Raw genomic sequence first — 8,529 nt, 5'->3', positions numbered from 1 at the left:
CATGCACAGAGCGAGGGAAGGAAGCAGGCTTTGCTAAAAGGACCCCATCATTCTGGACTGACGCCTTCATTAAGTCCTTGTAATTCATCCTTATAGATATAAAATTATCATCCGAACGAAGCATGTTAATAAAACTGACATTTCCCTGTCAGTCAACCTAATTCACAACATAACACTTTCCGGAGCCAGTTAGGTGTGCCTGATGACCACATGCGGCTACACATTGCTGTGCACTGGAAAAGCACACTTCCAAGTCCCAGCCATCGTTTATTACACTAAGAGCGGCCTCTTTGGTCTCAAGACGCATGTTACTGTGACTGTTACAGTGTCAGGACAGCAGGGGAGAGCACCCTCAGCCTGCACCACCCTCAGGGGCTCAGGATGTCCCCAGAGTCCCAGAGCATGTGAGCCTCCTGGCTTGTGACAGCTGTGTGGCAGGGCCATCTTGTGCCCGTGGAGAGAACCTTGCCTCAGAAGGACACCCAGGTGGCCCAGTTCTGGATGCAGCCCCTGCTGCCTTCCCCAGGGGTCCCCCTCCAACCATCTCAGTCCTCTTGATCATCTGTGCTGACCCCTCCCCATGTCCTGTGAGGACGCTCAGCTCTTGGAACAAAGGACCTAGGACTCTATCTTCTGCTGCTGCAGTGCTTTTCCTTAGCTCAGCTAAAGACGGGGTCCTTGTCACATGGCCACAAAAGATTAGCCTGGCAGGCAATTTGAAGGGTGATAATAATGGGATTCACTGGACAAAATGGAAAATAAAGGAGAACAGGGACTCAGCAGAGTGAGAGTCCCTTAGTATAGGCTTCCCGCAACGCAGATTAAATCCTGGGTTCCAGCCAGGAAGAGGAAGGGCGAGGCTCCTCCGTGCTGCAAACGGCACATTCCCAATGCACAGGCGGGCTGGAGTTTCTCTGAGGACCCCTTGCCACCTGGCTATCTCACTAAGAGTGTGTTGGATTCACTGGAGAACAGGAGTGAGAGGGCAGGGCAATGCCAGGGATGCAGAGGCACCAGGGGTCAGGTTCCCAGGGCTGCTGGGACAGGGGACCACAGACTGGGAGGCTTCACCCTTGGAAGTGGGTTCTCTCATCTCTCATGGTTCTTGAGGTCGGACATCAGAGATGAAAGCGTGGGAATGGCTGGCTCTCTTGAGACTCTGTGGGAGGGTCTGTCCCAGGCCTCTGCAGCTCCTGGTGGTTTTTGGCAATCCCTGGGGTTGCTCGGCTTGGAGATGCATCACCTGATCTCTGTCACATGGCAGCGTTCTCCCTCTGAGTGCACGTCCACTTCTGTGTCCAGGTTTCCTCTTTGTACAAGATGTTACGTGAAAACTTCTCCTGTCTCATGTTAAAACAGTTAGGAAGACTTTATTCAAGACCACTGCAATGGAGGAGGGAGGCTGAGCTAAATTCCAAATGCAATGAAGACATCTGGGATTTGCAGTCCAGGGGCCCTTGGTGGATGGAAACACCGAGAGGAACGCTGGGGACCGGGACTCTCACTCTGGACTCAGCAGGGCTTCTGCTGCAACTGGGCTGCAACCTGGGGGGTTGGGCAAGGCAGACAAAAGCTTGGTCAGTGAGAAAGACCTTGTCAGGGACCCACTCATGTCCTTGGGCGTTGACCATTGACATTTGATTTGACCTTTGGCATTGACCTTACACATTTGATACGACCTTTGACATTGACCTTTTACATTTGATTTGTCTGTTGACATTGCCTTTTCACATTTGATTTGTCCTTTGACACTGACCTTGGACATTTCTTATTGGAGCAAGGCCTACCTCAGTGACCTCGTGTCAACTTGATGATCTGCAAAGACCTGATTTCCAGTAAGGCCACATTCTCAGATATGAGCCAAGCAGTCAGGATTTTGACATCTTTTAGGTGGATACAACTCAATTCATGAAAAACGGTGTCTTTACCTTACAGAATCCAGCTAGGAGCATTGTCAGCAGGTCAGGCTCCCTAGAAACAGAACCTGAGAGGTCTTCTGACCTGGGGAGAGGCTGCTTTCAGGATAAACCTATAAGGGAGGGAAGGAAGGAACCTGGCGGTAGAGCAGACCTTCTTTCTACCTCAAGCCAGGATGACTCAGGCCTTGGCCTAATCTCAAAGGAGAGCCCAGAGCCCAAACTGCTCTACAGGGTGCTCCACCATTGCTGCAAGGGGACCCTTTGTACCTGGATCAGTCAGTCCCAGAGAGGGGGCAGTCTCCCCATCAGGCAGCTTCTGTAGGGGAGGGAAATTCTCCTGGGGGCTGAGGGACAGCTGAGAGACCCCAGGAGTCACAACACACTGGGGGCTGGTCTCAGGCTGGCTGAGGGGGATAGAGCAGAGCACCGCTGGGCCAGGCATGGCAGGGTGGGGAGCACAGTGCAGTCCAGGCATGTGGCAGCAGAAATGAGGCTCCGGGTCCTCACCGGCACTGGCCTTGCTGCTGTACTGGGGGCTTCCGGCTCCTGTCCTCTCCAATCCCATACATCTCGCGGAAAACTAATGCCCTTTAATGAAATCAAGCAGCAGTGACAAAAGCCCTAATTTTATGTCTTCTTCATTCTCCAGCTGCAGCCGCAATGCCCTTAGGACGTTTCCGTTGACCAAGTGCAATTTATCTGAACTGAAAAGGAGCCAAAAGAGGCAGCCTCTACTCTGAGCTCTGTGGGCGGAGCAAGAACCTCGAGTTTCTCAGTATTTTATTTGTCTTGTGTGTCCCCATGCAATGTCATCGCTGTAGTTCAGGGGTGGTGACCAAGCTTGTCTCCCTGGTGGACAATTTCCAAGAATCTAACCCCAGGAGCAATTCCAAATTACTATTATTGAAGGAAGGAAATACCTCTTTTGTTTCCTTCCTCTGAGGTTGAGGAGAAGAAACTTTGTTGCAAAAGAACTTTTTAAAAAATACCCTCAAGGGGTTGCATTATTTGAAATGTCACAAGATAACCTTTGTGTTGGACATTTTAAATAAAAGAATGCTCTGTGAATGGGGGATTGATGAAGGGCAGGTGAGGAGATTCTATTAATTACTTTAAAAAATCTTTTAAAAAATTTCCCCAAACCATAAGGCAGAGTGACCCTAAGTCTTTGGAGGATAAAATCTTGGGCTAACTGAAAACAATTCCTCACATACTTGTGCTGCCTGGTTTCCATGGGAACCCAAAGAGGAACTCTGTGATGACTGGAGAACATCTATTTTTACATTAACCCTTCGGATCACAAACAAAGGAAAAATAGGGAAGGGAGGGTGAGATGGGGAGGGGCAGCTTAACCATCTTTGCTTGTGCCTTAAAGACGTCGCAAGTGCAGCTGAACTGGAGGAGAAGCCTGCCAACATCACCTGAAAACAGAATGCGGACTGTTGTGTTTCTTCCCTTTAGAATAGTGTTCAGGGACAGTAATTAACATGAATGTGGTTAAGTCTTCCATGTGCACCATGAGGACAGCCCCAGCTCAGGGAGCAGCATTTTCAAATTCCCTCGGAATGGGAATGGGGGTTTGATCCTGGAGGTACTGAGAAACATGTGTATGTGGGTCATGATTCTGGGTTTGCACCAGGACTCACGCCCGGCCTTATGCCACTGGGTCTGGGCTTACAGCGGCCCTGAGCCCCCTAGGGGGGCCTGGAAGCTGTCAGTGGGTAAACAGAGTCGCTTTTTAGGAAATCATGTTCACCATCACCTACGTTGGGGCTAACCTGTTTCAGAAGCTCCTAGTAAATGTAAATTTAGGCCTGTTTCCTCTCTGAGAAAGGAAAAGGCATAACTTGTGAGAAGGAACAAAGGCTTCAGCAGTGGTGGGTGGAATGTGATCTGGCTTCACTTCTGTTTTTAAACCGTCCCAGTGCTGGGGGGAAAAAACCACCACCAACAGCACAACAAGAACAGCAACCTTGGGGAGTAAATACGAGTGGGTTTTCCCAGGTCACATTTTCCCCTAAAATAACCCTATTTTTAAAATAATATGTGAATCCAACAGCAACAGGAAGCTGATGAAACTAAATGTGAGCACCTGTTTTTCCTACACAAGAAACGAAAATAAACTCCCTGTAATGAAAATCAAGTGCAGAAAAATGATTGCCTAATTAATTGAATGCCTAACTGATTAGTTGTGCTTCGTAAATGTCTCTGATGTCTTTTCTATTGATTGACAGTGTAGGAAAAAAAAAGATAGAAGGAGGCAGCCTGGCCAACCCAGCCGGCCTCAAAAGGGTCAGAGATGGAATGTCAAGGGCAGTTGGTCAAGTGCTTTACTCTGATGAACAGGTCCCCCAGCACTTTGGGGACAGGGTGGCCTCTGCTGCCAGCTCTATCCCTGCCGTTCTCTGATCCTTGGAGGTGGAAGTAGCTGCACGAGAAGCCTGCAGGGTGGACTCAGGGTGATTTTCATATATTTATGAAATATACATGAAAATCCTCACCTCATATGTATGTAATACCAGTTTACCTACTTGTGTGTGTGTATATATATATTCCTTATTTGTACACAGGCATACACACACACACACACACCCTGGTATTCCACTGGGAAGGGGACAACTGGGAACTTGCTATCAGGAACCTTCTCTTTGCTGTGAGCTTTCTTTCTGCTTAATTAAGTCTATTCCACTCAGTCTTCGAGCGTCTGCATGCCTAATATTTCTTGGTTGTGAGACAAGAACATGGACCTAGCTGAGCAGAGCAGTAAAAATCCTGAATTAGCAGCAGGGCTGCGTTCCTCCGGAGACACAAGAGGAAAATCTACATCCTTGCCCTTTCCATACTGCACGGTCTCCCGCATCCCTAGGCTGGTAGCCCCTCCAGCTTTAAAACCAGCAAGATTGGGCCAAGCCTTTTTCATGCTTCTCTCTCTCTCTGACTCTTCTGATTTCCTCCTCCACTTTTAAAGACTCTAAAGATTACATCGGGCCCACGTGGGTCATTCAGGATCCTCTCCCCAGCTCAAGGTCAGCTGAACAACCTTAATTCTAACTGCAATCTTCATTTTCCTTTGCTACGTAAGGTCACATATGCCAGGTTCCAAGAATTAGGACATAGACATCCTTGGGGGACCGTTCTTCTGCCAACCACAAATATCATCAGAGAAAATGGGATTTCCTTGAAAGAAAGTGACTATAGTGAGATGCTGTCTTGCTCATTTTTACGTCGTCTGCAGGGCCAAACGGAGGGCCTGTGTCGCAGGTGTTTTGTTAATAAATGTTTGTGGAATAAATTCATATCCTATACTCATCTATCAGAAAATGACCACCTGTTCTGTTCTCCTAATAGTGCAGAGTCATTGGAGCACAAAACAGAACTCTGTGTCTGTAACTACATTTTAGACTCCTTGGTGATAGTAACCAACCCACAGCCATGATAACTAGCTAACAGTCAGAGAGCACCTGCTAATCTGCAAGTCGCTTTGCCAGCCTTAACCCATTGGATCTTCTTTCTCACCCAGTGGGTGGTAATTACTGTTTCCATTTAGCAGAAGGGGAAATGGAAGTCAGAAGACATTGAGTAACTCGGCCAAGATCTAATAGCCGGTAAATGTCAAGGCCATGTCTTATTGATTGACACTGTTGGCCCATCCACCCTGCCACACTGCCTCACTCCGAACAAAGAGGAGATAAAATTGCAGCCAATCTTTTGTCGTGTGATAAGGACTTAAAAAGGCTAAAGGCAAGACCAGTCATTTTTGGGTGTTAGAGAAGGGTCTGTGGCAGGGCAGAGCATGAAGAAAGGGAACAATTTTGCCTGAGGGAGGGGAGAAGAGGAGCAAGAAGATGCCTCTGTCCCAGCAGAGAACCCAAGGGGTCTCTGTGCTTGAGTCCCAGTCTGCCCTGTCTAAGTGACGCATCCCACTCCATCCAGATACTGTGTGCTCCATCTCACTGCAGCTGCTAAGACTGCTGCTCCTTTGAGACCAACTCCTCCACTTGCCAAGTCCAATAGGCATGAACTCCTGGAGGCCTTGTGCATCCTGAATTTCCAGCACATTCATGGTGATTGACACATCAGTGTTTGTGGAACGCACCTAAGCTTCGTTTTCCCTGTTTATCCCGTTTGGATCTGATTGTCTCCAAGAGGAGGAGAGTGGAAGGAAAGGACGGAGGAGGAGGGAAGAGGGAGAGAGGATCTAACAGATTCATCATGGCCTTTGGGTTCTCTTGTTGCTGTTCCTTGAAACTGATTAGAGCAACCTCTTGACTTCTAAAGAAAAACATTTGAGAATCTTTCTTCACCTCCCTGTTTTCTCTGTGGCCCAGACTTTCCTTCTTAAGATTTTCTGAAAGAATACTTACAAAAAACAGCAGGAAATAAAGCCCCAAGATATGAAAGTCAGTCTGACTTGCCCTTACCTAACCTCAGTCGGTAATGTCTGAGATGGGGATATTTCAATTATCCAAGCTTCCTCTCTCTTCCAGCTGCAGAGCCCCACTAACTGCGCAGGGAATAATACACATTCTACCATGTTGACAAGTATGGACTGAGCACTGGGCTCGGCCCAGACATTAGTGCTCAAATGCATTGATGGTGAGGAGTAATAAAGAAATTGAAGACACATCCCTGCCCTTAAGAAGTAATTTAGTTGTGGGGAAAAAGGTTTCCTAGTGATCCATGAAATGAGTAGAGGACAATTAAAGATTTAGTCGCCAACGTGTAATTGTAACATAAACCGCATACAGCAGAATGGTGGAAATAATGAAAAAGAACAGGATTACGATAATTCCAAAGTCATCATGAGACAGGACCAGGCAGCCAGAGTTTCCACTGATAGACTGGTTCCTTCATGCAGAATGTCAATTGCCACAGGCAGGCTGAATGTCAGCCCCAGAGGTGACCAAGCAAAGAGGTTGGATAAAGCCCCTGTCCGCATGGGGTTCATGGAAAGAGAATGGTAATAGGACTCATGAATGAAGAGTGGGGAGCACTGAGACAGAGAACAGGGAGAACCTGCCATGGGGAAGAGAAGGGCTCCGATCTGCCTCAACCTGTCACACTGGTCACCTCCCAGCCCCTTTGTGATGACTCCCTAGCAATGATCATGACCTGAAATTACCTCTCCAGTTGACTCGTTTCTTGAAGCCACCACCCCCCTCAGTAGAATGAAAATTAAGTAAGGTCAGAGAGCTCTTCCTGCACGTTCTCCACATTGCCTCTGCCTCCAACACAGTTTAAAACACATAACCTGGGCTCAAAATTGTTTGCTGAGTGAATGAAAGCATCACGAGGTGATTAGGGATGCATTATGTTAATCATATCTTTAAATTATAGTCGTTGTGAAATGCATTATAAATGTCAGGTCTCTTCAATCCAACAGAGGCCATAGACAGACAAACATTTCTATAATATGAATTTTTAAAGAGCTGTGAATGCAGATGACTACTGGTCACTGTAACTGCACTTTGGCTAATGGCATCTACCTTTTTTCTTTTTTTTTTTTGGTTGTTTTTGAGACAGAGTCTTGCTCTGTCACCCAGGCTAGAGTGCAGTGGCACAATCTCAGCTCACTGCAAACTCTGCCTTCCAGATTCAAGTGATCCTACAGCCTCAGCCCACCGAGTAGTGGGGATTAGAAGCATGCACCACCACACCCAGCCGATTTTTCTCTTTTTAAGAGAGACAGGGTTTCACCACATTGTCCAGGATGGTCTCGAACTCCTGACCTCATGTGATCCACCCTCCCTGGCCTCCCAAAGTGCTGGGATTATGGGATTACGGGTACCTTTTTGTAAAATCAATGCTAACACCTCAGTGCAGTCTAACGCTGCTCAATTCTTCATGGTCTCTTTATAGGTTAGGACCTGTGCCACATTAAACATGAAATTAAAGCAACTGAATTTTTAGAAGGAGAAAACTTGGCCACTCCTTGCTTTGATATGAATCGTGTTGCGTGATGGGCCCTGCCATCCGCTCTGCACACCGGTAGATGCCCCGCTGTGGTGAGTGGATTCCATGTGGGTGCAGGATGGCAGGGGGCATTTCTCCCATTTCCTTTCTAAATCATGAGAAGAAGGCACTGAAACAAAACATCTTTTGTTGCCTGGGCTCCAAACGTACCACAGGGAATGTTTACCAAGGGGCTTTTGACACAAATATTTTTGGAGATTTTCATGCAGTTGAGGTCCCAGACCATTTGGATTTGAGTAGGTGGAGCAGATTGATCTATAAAGTACGTGCTTTAGATCATGCTTTATAAATTACCTGCAATATCCCAGGTTTTCTGAATTCCATCTCTGTTTCCCTGGCATGATGTGATATCCTCAACAACAGAATTGCTTCTCGGCAAGTGTTGGCTGTTAGCTGTGAAAAGTCAGTACAATTCCGAGTGTGGGGGTCAGTGGCTTTATTAAGACCAATGGCCTCATGCAGGAGGCTCAGGCAGACTTGGGCAGCTGTAGCCAGAACGGCTACATAGCATGCATCTATTGTGAAGCCACCTGTCAGCGAATTTTAGTTATTCAAGAAATGCTCTCTCTCTCACGCGCGCGCGCGCGCATACACACACACACACACACACACACACACACACACACACACACACACA

General features: G+C 47.4%; 1 long non-coding RNA gene across 1 annotated transcript in view; it reads right to left on the bottom strand.

The window, feature by feature from the left end:
- Window positions 1-1,929: 1,929 nt before the first annotated feature.
- LOC116539255 overlaps window positions 1,930-8,529 on the bottom strand; it is a 7,341-nt gene continuing 741 nt past the window's right edge. The window contains exons 2-4 of the long non-coding RNA XR_004263968.1: window positions 8,187-8,422; window positions 2,187-2,623; window positions 1,930-2,029 (exon numbers count right to left, since the gene is read on the bottom strand). This is a non-coding gene — a long non-coding RNA (uncharacterized LOC116539255). The remainder of the gene's footprint in view (window positions 2,030-2,186; window positions 2,624-8,186; window positions 8,423-8,529) is intronic.

Source organism: Sapajus apella, unplaced genomic scaffold (assembly GCF_009761245.1).
Source record: "Sapajus apella isolate SASKATOON/1434 unplaced genomic scaffold, GSC_monkey_1.0 scaffold127, whole genome shotgun sequence".
In the NCBI taxonomy this organism is placed as follows: domain Eukaryota; kingdom Metazoa; phylum Chordata; class Mammalia; order Primates; family Cebidae; genus Sapajus; species Sapajus apella.
This window is presented reverse-complemented; position numbering and strand designations above follow the sequence as displayed.